This window comes from Tupaia chinensis, unplaced genomic scaffold (assembly GCF_000334495.1).
Source record: "Tupaia chinensis unplaced genomic scaffold, TupChi_1.0 Scaffold000581_1, whole genome shotgun sequence".
Taxonomy (NCBI): Eukaryota; Metazoa; Chordata; class Mammalia; order Scandentia; family Tupaiidae; genus Tupaia; species Tupaia belangeri.
The window spans coordinates 251,015-270,924 of NW_006160097.1; the positions used below are offsets into that span (position 1 = coordinate 251,015).

Genomic DNA, 19,910 nt, shown 5'->3' on the forward strand with positions numbered 1-19,910 from the left:
AAGGTGATGAAAGAACCTGTTTAAAGCTAAGGCAACAATATCTTAGTAATTGTATATTCTCAGTGAAGTGTATAGATACTATTTTCTAAAATTATGTGTATATTGCTACAAATTATAATAAAATTAGGACCAGCAGATGGCATAATGGTTACATTGCTGGACTCTAATGTGGTCTATTATGGTTTGAGTCCAGGACTCAGAGGCTTGAAACCTACCCTGGTGTGTGTGCCCAAAATACCAAAAGAAGACCGAAAAAGAAGGGATTGCAGCATGACCATCCCCCCTGGGGAGTGACTGTTCACTTTCTGTCTCTCAGTCCCTCTCTGTCTCTCTGGCAATTGTATATGCCCTATAGCAAAAATCTTTCCAAAAACAATGTAATAAAACTAAAAATAAAAACCACACAAGGAGAGAATTAACTCTAGTAATAGTGCAGGAGGTTTACCTACCCAGATACTAAAATATGCTAACTCGCATCTACAGACTTGTTGCCATCCTTTCAACACAAGGTTGATGATTCTGAGTCATTTTCAACCAATAAAGAAACATCCCACCAAAACATGCCAATGGTACCTCCTTTGAAAAACACTAGGTAAAATGAAATAGTTTATAGGATAACATGATACTCAACGCATCCTAAGTACAAGTCTTTGGAACTTGAATTTCCTGGAATTTCACTTATATAAACAATTTTAGTACCACCTTTTCTCATTTTACTATTTTAACAGAATTCCAAATACATTTTTTTTTTTTATCAAACTTCCTCTAAAGAGTTTCAACTGTCCTTGCCATTTTAAAATTGCAGACCTTTTGCCAAGGGCCATTCTCTGAAAAACCCATAACCCAACAGAGAAGCAGGCAGAGGCAGACATGAACTTATCGTCTTATGCTTCTTCCTCCAGACTATTGGTCCACACTGTCTTCCTATGGCTTAATTGGTTGCCATATAATTTGATTTAAGTAAACATTGACTGTAGAACAATTTTAAATTTATAGAGGCATTGTAAAGAAAAACCCTCTCCACACACAGTTTATCTATGAGCATCATATTTATTTATGATCAATTTACTACAATGAATAAATGAATATTGATACATATTAAAGTCCATAATTTATTAAGATTCCTTAGTTTTTTACCTCATGTTATTTTTCTATCCCAGTATTCTATCCAGGGTATTATTTTACATTTAGTCATTATTTCTTAGGCTCTTCTTGGTATGACAATGTCTCAGATGTCCCTGATTTTTAATGACCTTGACAGTTTTATCGTACAAAAATGGTATAAAATACCATCCTGTAGATTGTCTTTCATTTTGGATTTGTTTGATGTTTTTCTTTATACTAGAGTTATAGGTCATGAAGAGAAAGATCTTAGAGGTCAAGTGACATTTTTATCACATCATATCCAAAATACCTGCTACCAACATTACTTGCAAGTTGACTTACCTGGCTGAGTAGCACCTACTGAGTGACTCTACTGTACAATTACTATTTACTTCCTTTCCATGGTTGGTTATTGAGGTCCCTGTGCATAACTCATACTTAAGGAGTGAAGAATTAAGTTCCACTTTCTTGAGGACATAGTATATACTTAAGTTATTTTGAATTATTCTGTATGAGATTTGTCAATCTCTCCCACTTATGACTATATTTAATCACTTTACATACAAGTACAAACTCATGATTGTTTATTTTATTTTGTGCTATAATCTAATAATCTCTCTAATTTTATTGTTTTTGCTCTTGGAAGATCTTTCAGTTGGCTTCTGTATCCTTAAGCACACTGTCATCATTATGAATATTTTTGAGCCATTTCTTACTTACTGATAGTACAACTGTTGCAGAAAATCCTATGCTGAGGAATAGAAACAGGATTCAGAGAGATAGAAGAACTGTTTATTATGTCGGCATGCATGGAGGTGTTAATACTCTGAATCTCAGCCTCAGCTGAGAGTTGGACACAGTCTTTTATGGGTGAATTGGGGAGGGGCAGTTTCAGCATGCTAGGAGTGTCCTATCAAGGAAGGAGCTCAGTGTCTGCCCAAATACAGAGAAGCAGGGGATCCAATGTGCTCAAGGCCTCTAGCCGCTCCACAGTTCAGGGGAGAGGCAGCTAGCTCACAAGGGGAACTGAAAGCCCAGGCAGCTATCAGCCCTGGGTCGCTTCAAGGTTTCTCACAAGTTCTTCCATATCAGAACAGAAGGTTCAGGAAGTTACCAGCCTTGGGTTGCTCCACATTATTCCCCCCCTCTTGAGCCTCCTCGGCCATACTCAAGGAGGTTCAATTAACAGGAGGGCAGTAAACATAGCTTCCTGGAGTAGAGACAACTGGTTGATATTTGATAGCTTCAAGCCGGGAGATTGTAAGGGTATTGCAGGGGTGTCATCTATTGTTCCCTCAAGCTTCTGCTGTGCATAGATTGGTCAGAGTCCAGAGTAACAAAACCAGGGCTATACAACTCAAGTTTCCACCATGCATAGAACAGCCAACCCAGGAGTGGCTACAGCAGGGTTGTAGTATTGATGTCAGGTCTTGGTCTTCTGGAAAGTCACCTAGGTTAGCTCCTTAGGATGGCTTTTTATTGCCCCAGTCCCAGGGTCCTCTGGGAATGTACTTGCTTCACTTGTGAATGGGGTTAGCCTTTCAACCTTAACTGCAGTGGGGGTAACAAGCATAATGACATATGGCCCCAACCTGGTGGGCTGCAGTGATTTTTTTTTCAAATTTTTAACCCACACCAGATCCCCAGGCTCATGTTTGTGTATCCAGTTTCCAAGGGGAAAGGGGGTTCTTTCTAAGGTGACATGGGCTATTTTCTTTAAAGTCTTTCCCGAGGCCACCAGATCCTGGGTTAGGATTGCCTTGCCCAGCTGATGAATATCAGCAGTTTGGGTCTGTGTGACCAAAGGGAGTGACCGGACAAACAGGATCTCATAAGAGAAATAACCTTGTCTGTGGGGTGTACATCAATCTTGGAGCAAGACTAGTGGGAGGACATCTACCCAGGGGCATCCAGTGTCCTGACAGAGGTAAGCCAGGGTGGACTCGAGGCTATGGTTCATTTGTTCCTCTCCTAGAACTCTGAGGTCAGAAAGCAGAGTGATGCTTCCATTTTATGCCCAAAGCTTTTTCTACTCCCTGTGTAACTTCTGCCATGAAAACAGGGCCATTGTCTGACCTGATCATAAGGGGGAGCTCAAACTGAGGTAAGACTTCCCTCAAAAAGGCTTGAGGAACTTCTCTGGCCATTTTAGTTCATGTAGGGAAGGCATCTACCCAGCCTGAGTGAGTACAGACTAGGACTAGTAAATACTTATATACCTGGCATGGTCACACTTCTGAGAAGTCTGCTTCCAGTAATTCCAGGGGAGTTGTCCCACTGGCTTGTATTCCAGCCAGCTGAGTTGGCCCCTGGGTGGGGTTATTTCTGGCACAGGTCTCACATCACATGCTCATAGTTGCATAGAATGACAGTAGGTGGCTCAAGAAGTAGTATAGTTCTGGCATGTTCTCTAGGTTAGTCTTTCCCCAGTGAGTTGGTACTGCTTTACCAATGAACATACCAAGGAATAAAGTATGTATATTCTTTTATCTGACAATCTTCCCCATCCATCTTCTTCCAGGGTTGCTCCCTCTGACTTTGCCCAGTGATGTTCGTTGGAGGTATGGGTTGCGGGATAAGGCAACATGTTAGTTACAACGGTTGGGGCTCAGTTGGTAGCAGCTTTGGCTGCCCAGTCTACTAATAAGTTTCCCAGGGTGATGGGATCCTCTCCCCTCTGGTGCCCTCTGCAGTGGATGATTGCCACTTCCTTTGGCTCCCAGACTGCTTGTAATAATTGGCAGATATTTTCTTTGTTTTTAACTGTCTTTCCTTCTGCTGAGAGGAGTCCTCTCTCTTGATATAATGCCCCATAAATGTGTAGGGTGGCAAAGGCATGTCGTGAGTCTGTGTAGATGTTTACCCTCTTATTTGTCACCAACTTAAGGGCTCGTATTAATGCCCAGAGTTCAGCTTACCAAGCTGACCATCCTTGGGGTAGTACCTCCAACATTGTGTCTTGAGAGGTAACTGCATAGCCAGCATATTGAGCTCCATTCTTCATGTAACTGCTGCTGTCAGTGAAGAGGATGAGGTTGGGGCCTTCAGTGATGTATCTACAAGATCACAACGTCCAGAAAAGACCTCATCGTGAGCCTCTTCACAATTGTGGTCAGGAGGCCTTAGTCTAGCAGGAAGAAAGATGGTAGTGTTGAGAATACACAGAGTTTGGAGCTTAATTTGGGATTTCCAATTAATAAACCCTGGTAGTGGGCCATCGTAGAGCTGGCTAGCTACTTATATCCCCTGTTCTTCATCAAGGAGGTCACTGAGTGAGGGACCTGGGTGGTGATAACTTGGGCTAAGGTTAATTTGTCTGCCACTTTAATTAATTCAACAGTGGTGGCAAAGGCTCACAGACAAGGGGGTGCATCCACATGCCATAGGGTTGAGTCTCTTGGACAGGTGGGCAATGGGTCTCCCCCAGGGGCCAATGAGTTGAGTCAGAACTCCTAGTGCTGTCTGATTTTTTCATATATGAACAGATTGAATTCTTGGATGGTGGCTGGGAGCCCCAAAGCTAGGGTTTTCCCAAGACTTGACTTGAGATCCTGGAAAACCTGCTCTTGGAGAGGTCCCCATTTGACAGAGGCCTCTTCTGGGCCTCTGAGTAGCTCACACAGTGGCCTTCTCAGCAATCCCAGGATAAAAATCCTACAGAATCCTCTTTTTTTTTTTTTGAGAGGATTTTTGCTATAGGGTGCATGCACTCTCCAGAGAGACAGAGACAGAGAGACAAAAAGTGAGAAATCACCCCCGGGTGATGACAACACTGCAATCCCTTCTCCTCCATTCTCCTCTTGAGATCTTGGGCACATACGCACATGTGCATGGTGTGAGTTTAAGCCACTGAGTCTGGGACTCAAACCACGGTCGACTACATGGGAATCCAGCGGCGTAGCCACTATGCCATCTGCTGGTCCCAAATCCTACAGAATCCTCTTGCTCCCAGGAACTCATGCAGTTGTCTCCTGCTTGTAGACTGAGGCAGCCCACATACCACCTGTTTGTGTTGGTGCCCGAGATCATGGTATCTTTTAGTCAGAATGAATCTTAAGAAGTGCACCTGACTACAAAAGATCTGGGCCTTCTTCATTGATACCTTGTATCTGCCCTGAGAGAGAAGCTGGAGAGCGCTTGAGTTCCCCTCCAGCAATTCTCAGGGCACTCCAGTGAGAAGACAGTTGTCAACATATTGGAGCAGAGTTCACCCAGTTTCCTGACCTGGAAAATTTTCTAAGTCTGTGGCAAGTGCTTCCCTGGGGGCTAATATTCACCATTCTTCCTCTCCGGGCACTGTTATAGTCTGGATTTTGGCAGGGCTGACAGTCAATTTAGCTGAGCCTGATGAGTCAAAGATGATTTGTGCTCTGAGTTTAGTCAATAGGTTTCTTCCCAGTAGAAACAAGACTGGGCACTCAGAAAGGTACAGGAACTTGTGAGCAAGCAGGATCCCCCCAGCTGACAGCTTCTCACCTGTATAAAGGGCTGAGTTTTGGTGTTTCCAGTGGCCTCCATGATGGTGGCTTCTCGGCGTGACGGGGTGGGGGCATGGTCTGGGTGACAACAAAGTGTTCAGCTCCATTATCTACCATGAATTTCATTGAATAGCCCCTCACCTTGATGTTGACCTGGGGTTCCTAGGGGGCCAGGGTCATGGGGCCCAATTGGACCTGTTCTGATTCCATCATGGCCAGGAGATTCCTGGGGTTCTGAGTAAAATGTTTTGAGGGCTCCCTGTGGATTTTGGTCATTCTCTTTTGGTTCGCCTTCTACTTGGGACATTCACCTCTCCAGTGTTCATCATCTTTGCAGTATGCACATTGGGTTGATGTAAGCCTGGTGTGGCTGGTTTTCTGCCCGTCTCTTGAACTAGGTGGGGCATCCAGTTGTCTGGGTGTGGTGGCCAACAGGGTTGCTTTCTGTTTCATCTGCCAGTCTGCTCCCTTTCTTTCCTCTCAATCTCGGTTCATGAAGACTCAATTAGCAATCTCTGGAGCTGGGTGGTGTTATTCCCAGAAAAGCCTCCCTGCTTTTGGAGTTTCCTATAGATATCAGGGGCCAACTGGGTGACAAAGGCAGCATTAATCATCCACTGGCTTTTGGAACACTGGATCAAAAGGAGTATAGATCCAGTATGCTCACAGAATCTCTCATAAAACTGCCCCAGAGGCTCATCTATTTATCTTCTGAATTATTTCTGTAGTTTATGCCATGTTAGCAGGTTTCTCTGGACTGGATTTCATTTTCTGCAGGAGTGCCTCTCAATATTTGCCTAGAAGGGCATGTCCAACCACAATGTGGAAATCTTAGTCGGCCTTCCCATTTGGAAAAGTAGTTCTTGCCCAAGCCTCAAGATCTATCACATCATTGGGGGCGTGCTTCTGTAGCCATTTCTTTGCTGCCACAAGGGCTGCGGTGGGTTTGGAGTACAGACTCCATAAGATCTATCATTGCCTGGGGCTGTAAAGAGTAGGAGGGATGTGGTATTTCAAATTAAGCAAATGGGGGTTGGTGGTGGTGAAGTCCTGGTGGTAGAGTTGCCCTGCTTTCTATAATAGCCCCATCTGTGCCTATCTAAGGGGGGTCCTTGGGTCTCCTGGAGGAGAATCTGAAGAGTGAGGTTGCCCTGGGCTGCAGCAGCTCACTGAGTGAATGTGAATGAGGCAGAATCCCATATGGGATTCGGGATGGTCGGACAGCCTTCCCCCTGAGCTAGTGGAGCAGGCACTGGCTCCTTGGGCTATTCTCAGGCCTGAGGGAAACAGATGGGGGTGAGGTTTTGATTATTGACTCGGCCAGGATATATAGGAGTGGAGTTGCTAATGACTCCTCTTCTGGGGGCCCTGCAGGATTGATGTTGTGGGTTTCTTTTGGTTAGAGGTAGGCACAGGTGGCAAGCCATGAGCAGACAAAATAGTGCATTGGTTTTTCTCTTTTATGCATACAGATTCACGCCCAGGGTGGAATAACTTGGGATCTCTATAGCCAGGAGTCAGCATAGGGAAACTGCTCAGGATGACCTGGGGTGCCAGTACCCATATTATATATAGCCCACACAGTGACGAGATGTAATGTTTCCTCTGGCAGCCTTCCCACTTTAAAAGAAGGACATTCAATCTCACAGAGGGATCTTAACCTCTCCAGTTTCAACTTAACTCCATAATCATCAGAGAAGCCCTTTTTAAAATTAGTCAGCATACAGTCCAGCACAGTAGTCTTGGAAGATTTGGACTGAGGTTTTCCTCTCATATCCCAAATATCTCTGACCTCTCCAGTTATCAAAAGCCTGCACTTCCCAGAAGGCTCAGGAGATTACAGGTTGGAGGAAGCTTTTGAGTAGATGATAAATGCTGCCAGGCAGTGCTCCATTGATGTGATTTCAAGTCAAAAGAAAAATTTACATGACTTAATTTGGCTAGGTAGAGTAATTTGGCAGCAGATGTAAAAAGGGGGTCCCAGTTCCCCCCTTTTTTTGTTTTACATAAATCGTGAGAGTTTGTTTTATATGTGGATGCATATTTTACAAATAATCAAAAACTGTTCAACGAATTTCCCAAAATAGAACTAAACGTTCTTATTGATAAAAATTTAAAATGTTAATAATTTGAAAAAACCTTTAGGAGGCAGAAAGAAAACCCCAAAGAAACTGCCCATGAACAGAAAGTCCTGAGAACCCTAAGAATGAGAAAGGGTTAGCTCAGTGTCTGTCAGCACTAACCAGAGTTGTTAGGTTGCTATCAGTCTATAAGGTCATTAAGAGTTGCTAAGTTGCTATGGGTTGAGCTACAAGGTCACCACAGACTGTAAATTTTCTTCAACACTTCTTGACAATCCACATTAGCATTTTCAAAGGCCAGTTGCTTCAACAACACCTCAGCCACATCTACATTCTCTACCTGCCTTTGCGAAGATTTTGTATCCTATCTATAAATGTGTCTCAGTCCATAGAAATTCATTCCCCAACTTCTAGAGGAAAACCTATGACCTGATATTCATTACTCTGCCTATCCATCTCTACAGGGGGAACTCCTCCATTGGCCTTTGTGTTCCCCCTCCTGTGAACAGTGTCACAAACAGACAAAAGGGTAGATACTCCCCAGAGGCAACCAATCAGGCATCTGTCTGGCCATGTCCCTTGTGGGCTTTGTATAGTTCCTTGGCAATAAGCAATCAGATACAGGACTTCCACTGGATTAAACACATAGAGAGGAGCTGGGTCTCCCAGAGGCAATTCTGCCATTTAACCTTTATGGAACTACCATGGAAACACAGTTAACAGACCCAGTCATGTTCTGTAGTGAGAAACCATGGAGCCACAAACACATTTGTCCATCACAAACAAATTTATTCAGAGGTTATATATTCCCTCCCCACACAAGCCATTTACCAGATGAGCCCTAACTGCCACTCCTGTGACTGAAGGAGAGTGATCAGGTCTCCTCTTCTACTCAATCTGAGTAGGTCTGTCTGATGAGGCCTCTACAGATCCCTGGCAGTTTACTAGATTAACAGATTACAAGAGTTGACCAGGGATGATGCATCAGGGTCCAGGAGTTGGTCCTTTTCTCCAACTAGAGTCCAATGATTCAGGAATGCTCAGCCTTGAGGCAGGCATCCTAGCTGAGGGATCCTGTCAAATGAGATGGGGGTGCACCTATCTCTCCACACTTTAGTGCTCTTGGATTGGTGGCTCAAAGAGCAAACCTTATTCAACTTCCCAGCAAATGCACCAAAATATTGCAGAAAACCAGATGCAGAGGAATGAAAATGGGACTCGGAGAGATCCAAGAACTATTTAATTACACCAGCAGGCATGAAGGAGTTAATACTCTGAATCGTTACCCTAGCTGAGAGTTGGAAAGAGTCTTTTTTTTTTTTTTTTTTTGAGAGAGAGAGAGAGATCTTTGCCATAAGGCATGTGTGCTTGCCAGAAAAACAGAGAGAGACAGTGAGACAGAAGTGAGAAATCATCCCCTAGGGGGGATAACCATGCCATAATCCTTTCTCTTCCATTCTCTCTCAGAATCTTGGGCATGCATGCACATGCACCTAGCCTGAGTTTAAGCCACCAGGTCCAGGACTAGAACCGTGGTCGACTACATAAGAGTCCAGCAACATAGCCATTACACCAACTGCTGGTTCCTGGACACAGTCTTTTATGAGTGAATTGGGGAGAGGAAGTTTCAGCATGCTTAGAGTGTCCTATCAGGGAAGAAGCTCAGTGTCTGCCCTAATACAGATCTGGCATAGAAATGGGATCTGACGTGCTCAAAGCTTCTGGCCACTCAAAAGTTCATGGGAGGGGCACTAGCTTGTGAGGATACATAAAGTCTAGGCAGCTATCATCCCTGAGTTACTTCAAGTTTGCTCACAAGTTCCTTCCTATCAGAAAAGAAGGTTAAGGCAGTTATCAGCCTTGGGTTGCTTAATATCTCAACATGTTTCATTCTCATTTTGTGTATTTCCTACAGCAGTTCTACTATAGCATTTGTTGTTTCTCCTAGAAATTCTGACTCCTTATATTGAAGAATGGTAGTAGAAACCAAGATCTGAGCCCTAAGTGCCTTTCTTCTAGGCCCTCTCAACTTTACAGCAAGGAAATATATTTTTGTATGCTATCCTGTGTATGTGTGGTATATACACATATTTTAAATATTTTTATCTGTATTCATTTGTTCTTACTATGCCAGTCATAAATTCATACTGACATATTCAACTCTAGTCCATTACTACATGAATCATTCTTCAATCATTCTTCATCTCTGCCCCTTGCTTATCTGTAACATCCACTCTAACCCTAAGAAATGTTTTCAGCCACTGTTGATTTTAACCATTTATTTATTTATTTGGTTGCTCGATTTTAATATCTATCAATGATGTTTTAAGAATTGTTTATACTGGGACCAGCAGATGGCATAGTGGTTAAGGCACTGGATTTCCACATGGCTGACTATGGTTCAAGTCCAAGACCCAGGGTCTTGAAACTCATACCAGGTGCTTGTGCATTCATGACCAAAATCCCAAGAGAATGTAGGGTAAGGGATTGCAGCAGGCATGTCCATGTCTCCTGGGGGATGATTTCTCACTTTCTCTGTATCTTTGGTGAATGCACACACCCTATATCACAAATCTTTATCTGAAAAGAACAAAAGAATGGCTTATGCTTAACTATGATGAAAGCAACTTCATAAACTAGATAACAGTGCTTTTATACAGGTTATTTTGCTTTTAGTTTTACAGATTCCACTCATTTCCCAAGTTCCCTAAGATACACCATTTTTCTTCACTCCCTTTAGAGAGGATGTTTACATATTTGGAGTATAATTAAATTATTTTTTCATGCATTCACATCTTTATTCCATTATGGGATTTCCAATCCCAAATAATTTTGTAATAATTTGCATACATTTAGGTTTACTCTGTGTGTTTGTGAAAGTCTAGGCATAGTGTCATATATCAATTTTTATAGTATCATACAAATAGTTTCACTAATATAAAGAATACCATTTCACCTTGTCAACTCTCTCCTTCTCACATACTCAACTGTAAACTACTACCAATCAGTAAATTGTCCTTTTTATAGTTCAGTCTTTTCTCTGAATATCACATCATTGGCTATATACAGTATTCAACATTTTCAGAAGTCTTCTTTCATTTAGTAATCTGTGTAAAAATTTATTTATATTTTTGCATGTCATGATGGCTCATTACTTTTTATTGCCAAATAGCATTTCATTATGTTGATGCACAATAGTTTATTTATCCATCGACCCAATGAAGGACATCTTGATTTATTTCAGATTTTGGAAATTATGAGTAAAATTGCAAATTTTTACCTACAATTTTTTTTGTGCTCCTAAACTTTAAAGTCTGCTAGGGAACTACTTAGCAGTGTGATGGTTTACATTTGTAAAACAAACAAACAAACAAACAAACAAAAAACCCAGCAAAATTATATTCCCCAGTGACTGCACCATTATTCATATTTACCAGCATGAAAATTGGTATTGTCAAGTCTTTGGATGTTATTATAATGAATGGGTGATAGTATCTTATTTTTATTTTAATGTTCAATCCTCCACTAATAAATTATGTTTAGCATCTTTTAGTATTATGTCTATCTTTTTTTTTCTTTTTCTTTTTTTTTTGGAGAGGTTTTCGCTATAGGGTGCATGCGCTCGCCAGACTGACAGAGAGAGACATAGAGACAGAAAGCGAGAAATCACCCCTCAGGGGGGATGGTCACGCCACAATCCCTTCTCCTCCATTCTCCTCTTGGGATCTTGGGCACGCACGCACACGCGCCCGGCATGAGTTCTAAGCCACCGGGTCCAGGACGCGAACCGCGGTTGACTACGTGGGAGTCCAGTGACATAGCCATTACGCTAACTGCTGGTTCTCGTGTCTATCTTTTAAAGAATATAGACATGCCTTTTCTGCAGAATTTCTTGAAAATTCTGTTTTTTCTTCATTGAATTGTCTTTGCGCTTTTGTCAAACATCAGTCAACTATGTTTGTGTGCATCTATATATGAGATCTCAATTCTGCCGAATTCACTGGTATAACCATTCATGTATTAATACCACATGGTTTTGATTATTGTAGCTTTGAAATAAATTAGTGTTGGACCTTTTTAAATATTGTGTTGTTTAATCTAGGTCTTTTGTGCTTCCATATAAATCTATAATCAGTTTGTTAATCTTTTTTTTTGTTTTTGTTTTTGTTTTTTTTTTTTTGAGAGGTTTTTTGCTATAGGGCGTGTCCGCTCACCAGAAAGACAGAGAGAGACAGAGAGACAAAAAGTGAGAAATCACCCTCCAGGGAGGATGGCCACGCCACAATCCCTTCTCCTCCATTCTCCTCTCAGGATCTTGGGCATGCACTCACACACGCCCGGCGTGACTTTAAGCCACCTGGTCCAGGACTCATATCGTGGTAGCCTACATGGGAGTCCAGTGACATAGCCATTGTGCTAACTGATGGTCCCCAGTTTGTTAATCTTAAGAAAATACTGTACAGAGATTTTTATTGGGAATTTCTTAAATAAATAGATTAATTTGGGACAAATCGACATCATAATGATATTGAGTTTCTAAATTTATAGAAATTGAATAATTCTCCATCTATTTGGACCTCTGATATATTTTACTAGGATTTAATAACTTTCTGTATATAAATACCATAAATGCATTGTTAGAGCTATACCTAGTATTTTCTAGTTGCTCTTGTAAATCGCTACTATTTTTTACATTTTAAATTCTGATTGTTGGTTGCTTGTTAATAAGAATACAATTAACTTTTACTAAGCTTATATATAATGACCTTACTAAAATTGGTTATTAGAGTCATGGTTTTTATTTTGGGTTAGTTGAGTTATTCTATATAGATAATAATGTCATCCTAAGATAAAGAATTTATTATTTATGTTTTTCTATATTTTTCAAATGTATATTTTTCCCTTGTCCTATTGCATTAGGCAGGGTTTTTAATACAGTGCTGAATACAAGTAGTGAGAAAAGAACATTCTTGCTTTGTTTTTAATCTTAGGGTAAAAGTATCCACTCTCATTAGTAAGAATGATGCAATGTGCACAGCATGTGTAAAAGTTCTTATCAAATGAAGTTTTTCTTTAAGTTTTCTGATAATTTTTTAAGTGATGAATAGGTATTGAATTTTGTCAAGTGGTTTTCTAAATTAATAAATAGTTTTTTCCTTATCCAGTTCATTTGGAGGATTATGTTGATTTAATTTTGAACCAGCCTGTTCACATTATTTTTTCCTTATCCTGTTCATTTGGAGGATTATGTTAATTTAATTTTGAACCAACCTGTGTTCCTATTATAAAAATTCCAACTTTGTGCATAATTTTTTTCTATACATTGTTGGTTTTGAAATGTTGATATTTTGTTGAGGAGTCTTACCTCTGTATTCATGAGGAATACTGGTCTATAGATTTTCTTTCTTGTGTTTGGTTTTAGTATTAGGGTAATGCTGGCTTAATAGAATGATTTAAGTATTGAGCCTACCAGAAGCATGGTAGTTTAGGTGGCTGGATATAATATGGCCAATTTGAGCTCTGATCCTATGTCTAAAAAGCACATCAGGCATGTATGTTTACATGATTTAAATCCCAAGAAGAGAATGGAAGATTACAGATTACAGTGTGGCCATCGCCCCCTGGAGTGTGCTTTCTCACTTTCCCTCTCTGTCTCTGTATGGTGAGTACATGTGCCCTGTAGTAAATTTAAATAAAACAAAACACAATAGAACGATTATTCTCTCTGTTTCTACTCTATGGAAAAGAATATAGGAAATTTTTATACATGTTTTTTTAATATTTGGTAAAATGTATCAGGTATTCCAACTGAGTCTGATGCTTTTTATTTTCCTACCTTTTTGGCTATAGGGTGCATATGCTGTCCAGAGAGAGGCTGAGAGAGAGAAATGGGGAGAGGGAGAAGTTACCCCCTCAGGGGGTGGCATGGCATGTTGTAATCCCTTCTCCTCAATTCTCTTGTCAGGATTTTGGGCACACATATAGACCTGGTGTATTTTTCAAGCCATGGGGTCTAAGACTTGAACCACACAGTTGGCCATATGGGATCTAGCTGCCCTAGCCACCACACCATCACTTGGCCCTGATGCTTTCTTTTTAATATGCATATTCTTTCTTTAAAAATATAGGCTATTAGTTTATTTACTTCTCCTTATGCAAAGTTTTATAATTCATGTCTTTCAAATAATTGGTTTATTTACTTCTCCTTATGCAAAGTTGTATAATTCATATCTTTCAAATAACTGGCCCATTTTATTGAAATTAAAATATTGAAAGTAGAGATATATATAGTATTCTTGATTTTCATTTCCTTACCCTGGTCTTCCATTTCTAATAATTTTAATTGGTGACTCTGTCTCTTTTGTTTAGTCTGGCTACTTATTTATCACTTGTATTGATTACTTTCAAAGAACTACCTTTTAGGTTCATTGATTTTTTTCCTTTGTTTCTCTGTTTAAATTCCACTGCTTTTTGTTCTAATTTGTATTATTTATTTTTTACTATATGATGTAGGCTAAACTTACTCTTATTCCTCTAGGTTCCTTAGATGGGAAGTTAGATTATTAATATTAAGTCTTTCCTTTTTTCTCTCCTTCGCAGTTAATGCTATACTTTTTCCCCAAAGCAACACTTTTGCTGAATCTCACAAATTTTGATAAGTTGTGTTTTCATTTACCTTTAGTTCAAAAATACTTTTTAATTTCTCCAGAGAACTGTTTGTTGACCCATACATTATTAAAAAGTGGTATTTGAGGAAACATTAGGGAAATTTTCCGGCTTAAGAAGAGAGTGTATTCTAGTTTAATTTCATTGTTGTGAAAACAAGCTTTATATAATATTTAAAAATTGTTAATGTATATTATATGGTCCAGATCTATTACATGTGAGCTTAAAGAGTGTGTATTCAACTCTTGTCAACAGTTATCATTTGATTTTAGGAAACAATTTTTAACTCTAGATACTACATGTATTTTCATTTGTGCTAGTCATTCATTCTAAGAGACTAAGGAGTACATGTAGTGTGACATTCTTATTGGATTGGATTGGTATAATTTAGGTTCCTGGGAACCAGCAGTTAGCGTAATGACTATGTTGCTAGACTCCCACGTAGTTGACTGTTCATGTCCCGGACCCAGTGGCTTAAAACTCACGCCGGGTGCGTGTGCGTGCGTGCCCAAGATCCCGAGAGGAGAATGGAGGAGAAGGGATTGCGGCGTGACCATCCCCCCTGGGGGGTGATTTCTCGCTTTCTGTCTCTATGTCTCTCTCTGTCTGTCTGGTGAGCACGCGCGCCCAATAGTGAAAAACCTCTAAAAAAAGAAAAAAAGAAGTAAAGATATTTAGGTTCCTTTTATATTTGAAAATAAATTTTTCTTTCTTTAGTGATTTTTCCCTCTGAAATGTTAGATATAGATGCATGATATAGATAACTATTTTATATATACATTTTCCTATCTCTCTCGCTCAATGTGTACATATTCTCACCAAAATCTTTTCATTTTAGAAGGGAAAACATTATTTATTAACTCCATTAACTCCTCTGTTTCTATCTCCTCAAAATGGCTATAGAAAATTTGAGAACAGCAGTTGGTGTAATGGCTATGTCGTTGGACTCCCATATAGTCGACTGCTGTTTGAGTCCCAGACCTGGTGGCTTAAACTCAAGCTGGACCCGTGTGCATGCCCAAGATCTCATGAGGAGAATAGAAGAGGAGGGATTATGGCATGGTAATCTGCCCTAGGGGATGATTTCTCACTTTCTGTCTCTCTGTTTCTCTCTGTCTTTCTGGCGAGTGCACATGCCCTATAGCAAAAATCTTCCCCCCAAAAAAAGAAATAAAGAAAATTCATACAATTTTTTTTCTTAACATTTGGTTAAATTTACCAGTGACTCCAACTGAGTCTGATGCTTCCTTTCCTCTCTCTCTCTCTCTCTCTCTCTCTTTTAGTGGCTAGAGGGTGTATGTGCTCATACACTCTTTAGAGAGAGACAGTGAGACAGCATTCCCCAGGAAGAATGGTCACACTGCAATCCCTTCTGAACAAAGATTCTATGAGGACAAGTTGGGTATATTTATCTTTAAAATGCACATAGATGAATGATATTTTGATATTTATAAGCTCATCAGGTACTGTTTTAAGTTTTCTTGGATTTCTTAAGACTGTAAGGACATATTTCTCAGGTTGTGATTTTTTTTTTTTTGGATACAATTGGTGTTGGTGGAGAAGAGGGAATCTTTGAACCCCAAATAGTTTATTACTAAGTCCATTAGTGTAATAGCCATAAACTAACTCATGAGTGTTTTTTGTTTTTTTTCTTTCTTTCTTTTTCTTTCTTTAGAGAGAGAGAGATTTTTGCTACAGGGACCATTCACTTGTCGGAAAAAACAGAGATAGAGATGAAAAGAAAGTGAGAAATCATCCCCTTGGAGGATGGCCACACCAGAATCTCTTCTCTTCCTTTTTCCTATCAGGATTTTGGGTACTCATGCACATGCACCTGTTTTGAGTTTTAAGCCACTGGGTCCAGGACTTGAACTGTGGTCAACTATGTGGGAGTTCAGCAACCTAATCATTATGCCATCTGCTGGTCCCACTCATGAGTTTTGATGCAAGATGGTATAATATAAGAATATGCAAAAATAAAAGAAGCCCTCCATTATGAACATTATTTTTCTTTTGTTGTGTTTCCACTTTTCTGCCTGAAACCATGTAGTTCAACAATGAAAATAAAAATGCACACCCAAACACACTTTACCCTCAGTGATACTAGAACCTAATAAAACTCTCTAATTTTTTACCTTTTATCTATTAATATGAAATGTTATTAAGGTTTCCAATAATTATCCATCCTTAAATTCATATCATAAACCCTTATTACTCTCTGAAATTATTCTTTTAATGAACTCCTTGATTGAATTTTTCAATCAAAAAGTTCATTAAAAGAATAATAAACTTAAGTTTGGGGATAAAGTTGTATCCAATTCATATAGAGAATTAGGAAAAGTTTGTTCTGCTTCAAAGTTCTGGAAAAGGTTGTGTATCATTTGAATTACCTAGTTTTTGAAACTTTAGTTCAAATGGCAAATGCAAAGTCCAAACTGGGTGCAATTTTTAGGAGTAGATATCTGAAAATATTCTCTCCCAGAGTTTTCCCTGTGTCACCTTGAGGGATAGTGGCCGAGATGGCAGATGAGATTTCTAACGCTCAAGTTACCCAGCCTGGTCGCCACCTGATCTTCAGGAAGATCATCTGCAAGGAAATCACCGCTAAAATAATTTTTGAGGATGATCAGTGTCTTGCTTTCCATGATATTTTCCCTTAAGCACCAATACTTTTTCCAGTGATACCCAAGAAACATATATTCTAGATTTCTGAAGCAGAAGATGATGGTGAAAGTCTTCTCAGATACTAAATGAGTGTTGACAAGAAATGTGCTGCTGATTTGGGCCTGAAGAAGGGTTATCAGATGGTGGTAAATGAAGGTTCAGGTGGGGGACAATTTGTTTATCATGTTCATCTCCATGTTCTAGGGGGTTGGCAGATGAACTGGCCTCTGGTTAAGCATGTTTGGGGGATAATTTTCCCCTCTATAGGAAATGATTAAATTTGCAAGTTATACTATCACTTATTTTTGCCTGTGTATGGAGAAATTGAAGATATAATTTGAAAAACCCATATATAATAAAAGACTCCATTCTATGATGTTAAACTGTTTAGATTTTGAAAGTCTTCTGAAATTAACATTGGGAAATTGGCTTTGACAGATATGTCTACAGGGGCAGAGAAGTTGCTGGCAATTACTAGGTTGTATGCTAAGCCTTCAGAATTGTAAGAAAAGGAAGAGTTATCAACATTTAAAGACAAAGTTTGTTGAAGATGATTAATATGATATCCATAATTTTATTATCACACATTGCATACATGCTTTGAAAAACATTTTGTACCTAACAAAGAGGTACAGTAATTAAATATAAATTTTAAAATAGAAAAAAAAATGAAAGAAAGAAAGAAAAGCTAAATATGAGAGCCTAAAGGCCTCTTTGGTAGTTTATAAAGGACCAAGCACTTGTAGTATAAAAGACATAGTTTGGGATTAAGCTCAAGATTTGCTAATTTGAGTTGCAGAACTCCAGAGGATTAAATGTTCAGTCATGTCAAGACTGTCGATAAAGTCAAGGTGCTATTGCAAAATATGGAACCATGAAACATATGTCTGTTTGGGTATTTAAGATGACTAGCTTTCCAGACTAACCTGCTGTTCATCCAAACCCTTACAGCTTTCAGAGGTAGCCCATACTGCCTAGATCTTAACTAGTAAGAGCTAATAATTTACCCATGTAAGAAAACACCAGAATCCACTCCACCATTCCTCTTTCCAATTGACTACCCAATTAGGAGCTGCCATGCCTCTTTTCCTGATAGTTTTACTGATACTTAAGATTAAACCCAGCTGGAGGACCAGCAGTTGGCATAGTGGCTATGTCGCTGGACTCTGATGTAGTTGATCATGGTTCGAGTCCCTGACCCAGTTGCTTAAACTCACACTGGGCACCTGTGCATGCGTGCCCAAGATCCCAAGAAGAGAATGGAGGAGAAGTGATTGCAATGTGGCCATTCCCCCTGAGGGGTGATTTATCGCTTTCTGTCTTTCTTTCTCTCTGTCTCTGTGGCGAGTGCACGCACCCTATAGCAAAAACATCTCCAAAAAAAAAAAAAAAAAGATTAAACCCAGCTATGCTTACTTAGGCTGCATTTTTGTTTGTTTGTTTTGTCCATAAGGCATGTGCACTTGCTAGAGAGAGAGAAAGACAGAGAGAGGGAGAGTGAAAAAATACTTTCAAGGAGGGAGGGCCACACTGCAATCCCTTCCCCTCCATTCCCTTCTCTGGATTTGGGGCATACATGAGAATTAGCCCAGAGTGATTTTTCAAGGCATCAGGTCTGGGGTTCAAACCACTGCCACCATACATGTGGGAGTCCAGTCTTAACCCCTACACCACCTACTAGTCTCTAGGCTGGAATTTTTCCTTTTTCTTAAATTAAAAAAAAAAAATTGTATTCTAGGGACCAGCAGTTAGCGCAATGGCTATGTTGCTGGACTCCCACATAGTCGACTATGGTTTGCATCCCGGACCCAGTGGCTTAAAACTCACGCCGGGTGCGTGTGCATGTGTGCCCAAGATCCTGACAGGAGAATGGAGGAGAAGGGATTGTGGCGTGGCCATCCTCCCTGGGGGGTGATTTCTCGATTTCTGTCTCTCTGTCTCTGTCTGTCTGTCTGGCAAGCACACGTGCCCTATAGCAAAAAAAAAAATTCTCCAAAAAAATTGTATTCTATTTATTATTATTATTATTAATATCTTATTATGATTATTTTAAAATGTGGTGCTATAGGGCACAAGTGATCACCAGAGAGAAATTAAAGAGAAAGAGAGAGAGAGAGGAAAAATGAGAAAGAAAGTTGCCAGGTCTAGCATTTGAACCAAACCACCTGTTGGCCTCAAGGCTAGGCTTCTTAAAGCAGGAAAAAATATTGCATCATGAAGCTTCTGTAAGAATTAGCTAGCATTGGGACTAGCAGAAGGTATAATGGTTACATCATTGCTGGACTCCCACATAGTTGACTGAGGTTTGAGTCCTGGACCTGGCCATTTAAAACTCATGGTGTGTGTGTGTGTGTGTGTGCGCACGCGCGCGCGCGCACATGTTCAAATTCTGAGATATGAAGGGATTGTAGTATGACCATCCCCGTGGAGGGTGATTTGTCAATTTCTCTGTCTCTCTCACTCTCTGGTGAGTGCATGCACCCTATAGCAAAAAGCTCTCTTAAAAACAAACAAACGAGGCTCCCGCCCCTGCGCAGCCGTGCGCTGAACGGCCGGCCCCCCTCTGGGGGCCAGGGCCGGGGGTTCACGCCCCTGCGCAGCCTTTCACCTAACGGCCGGCCCCCCTCCGGGCCCGGTCTCCCTGGCCTCTCCGGCGCTAGATGTCCCGGAGGCCGAAAACAAGGTTGAAGAACTTGCAACTTGAGAAGATGATAGCTACCAGCCCTGCATTACCTCAGGGGAAAACAAGAACTACTCTGCCATTCTTAAGGAAGCCAGATACCCAAGGACAACTCACACTGCAGATCCCCACAACACCATTCCTGGTAACTACAAGATGACTGCTGTGCCGCATCAGCTGATAATCATCCCTGCGTACCAGAACTGCTTTCCTGAAACTGCACTCCCTGGAGACTCA

The 19,910-nt window shown here is 40.4% G+C and overlaps 1 pseudogene; it reads left to right on the forward strand.

Annotated features, from left to right (window-relative positions):
* The first annotated feature begins 16,848 nt into the window (after window positions 1–16,848).
* LOC106735945 (histidine triad nucleotide-binding protein 1 pseudogene) lies at window positions 16,849–17,271 on the forward strand (annotated as a pseudogene).
* The last annotated feature ends 2,639 nt before the right edge of the window (window positions 17,272–19,910 follow it).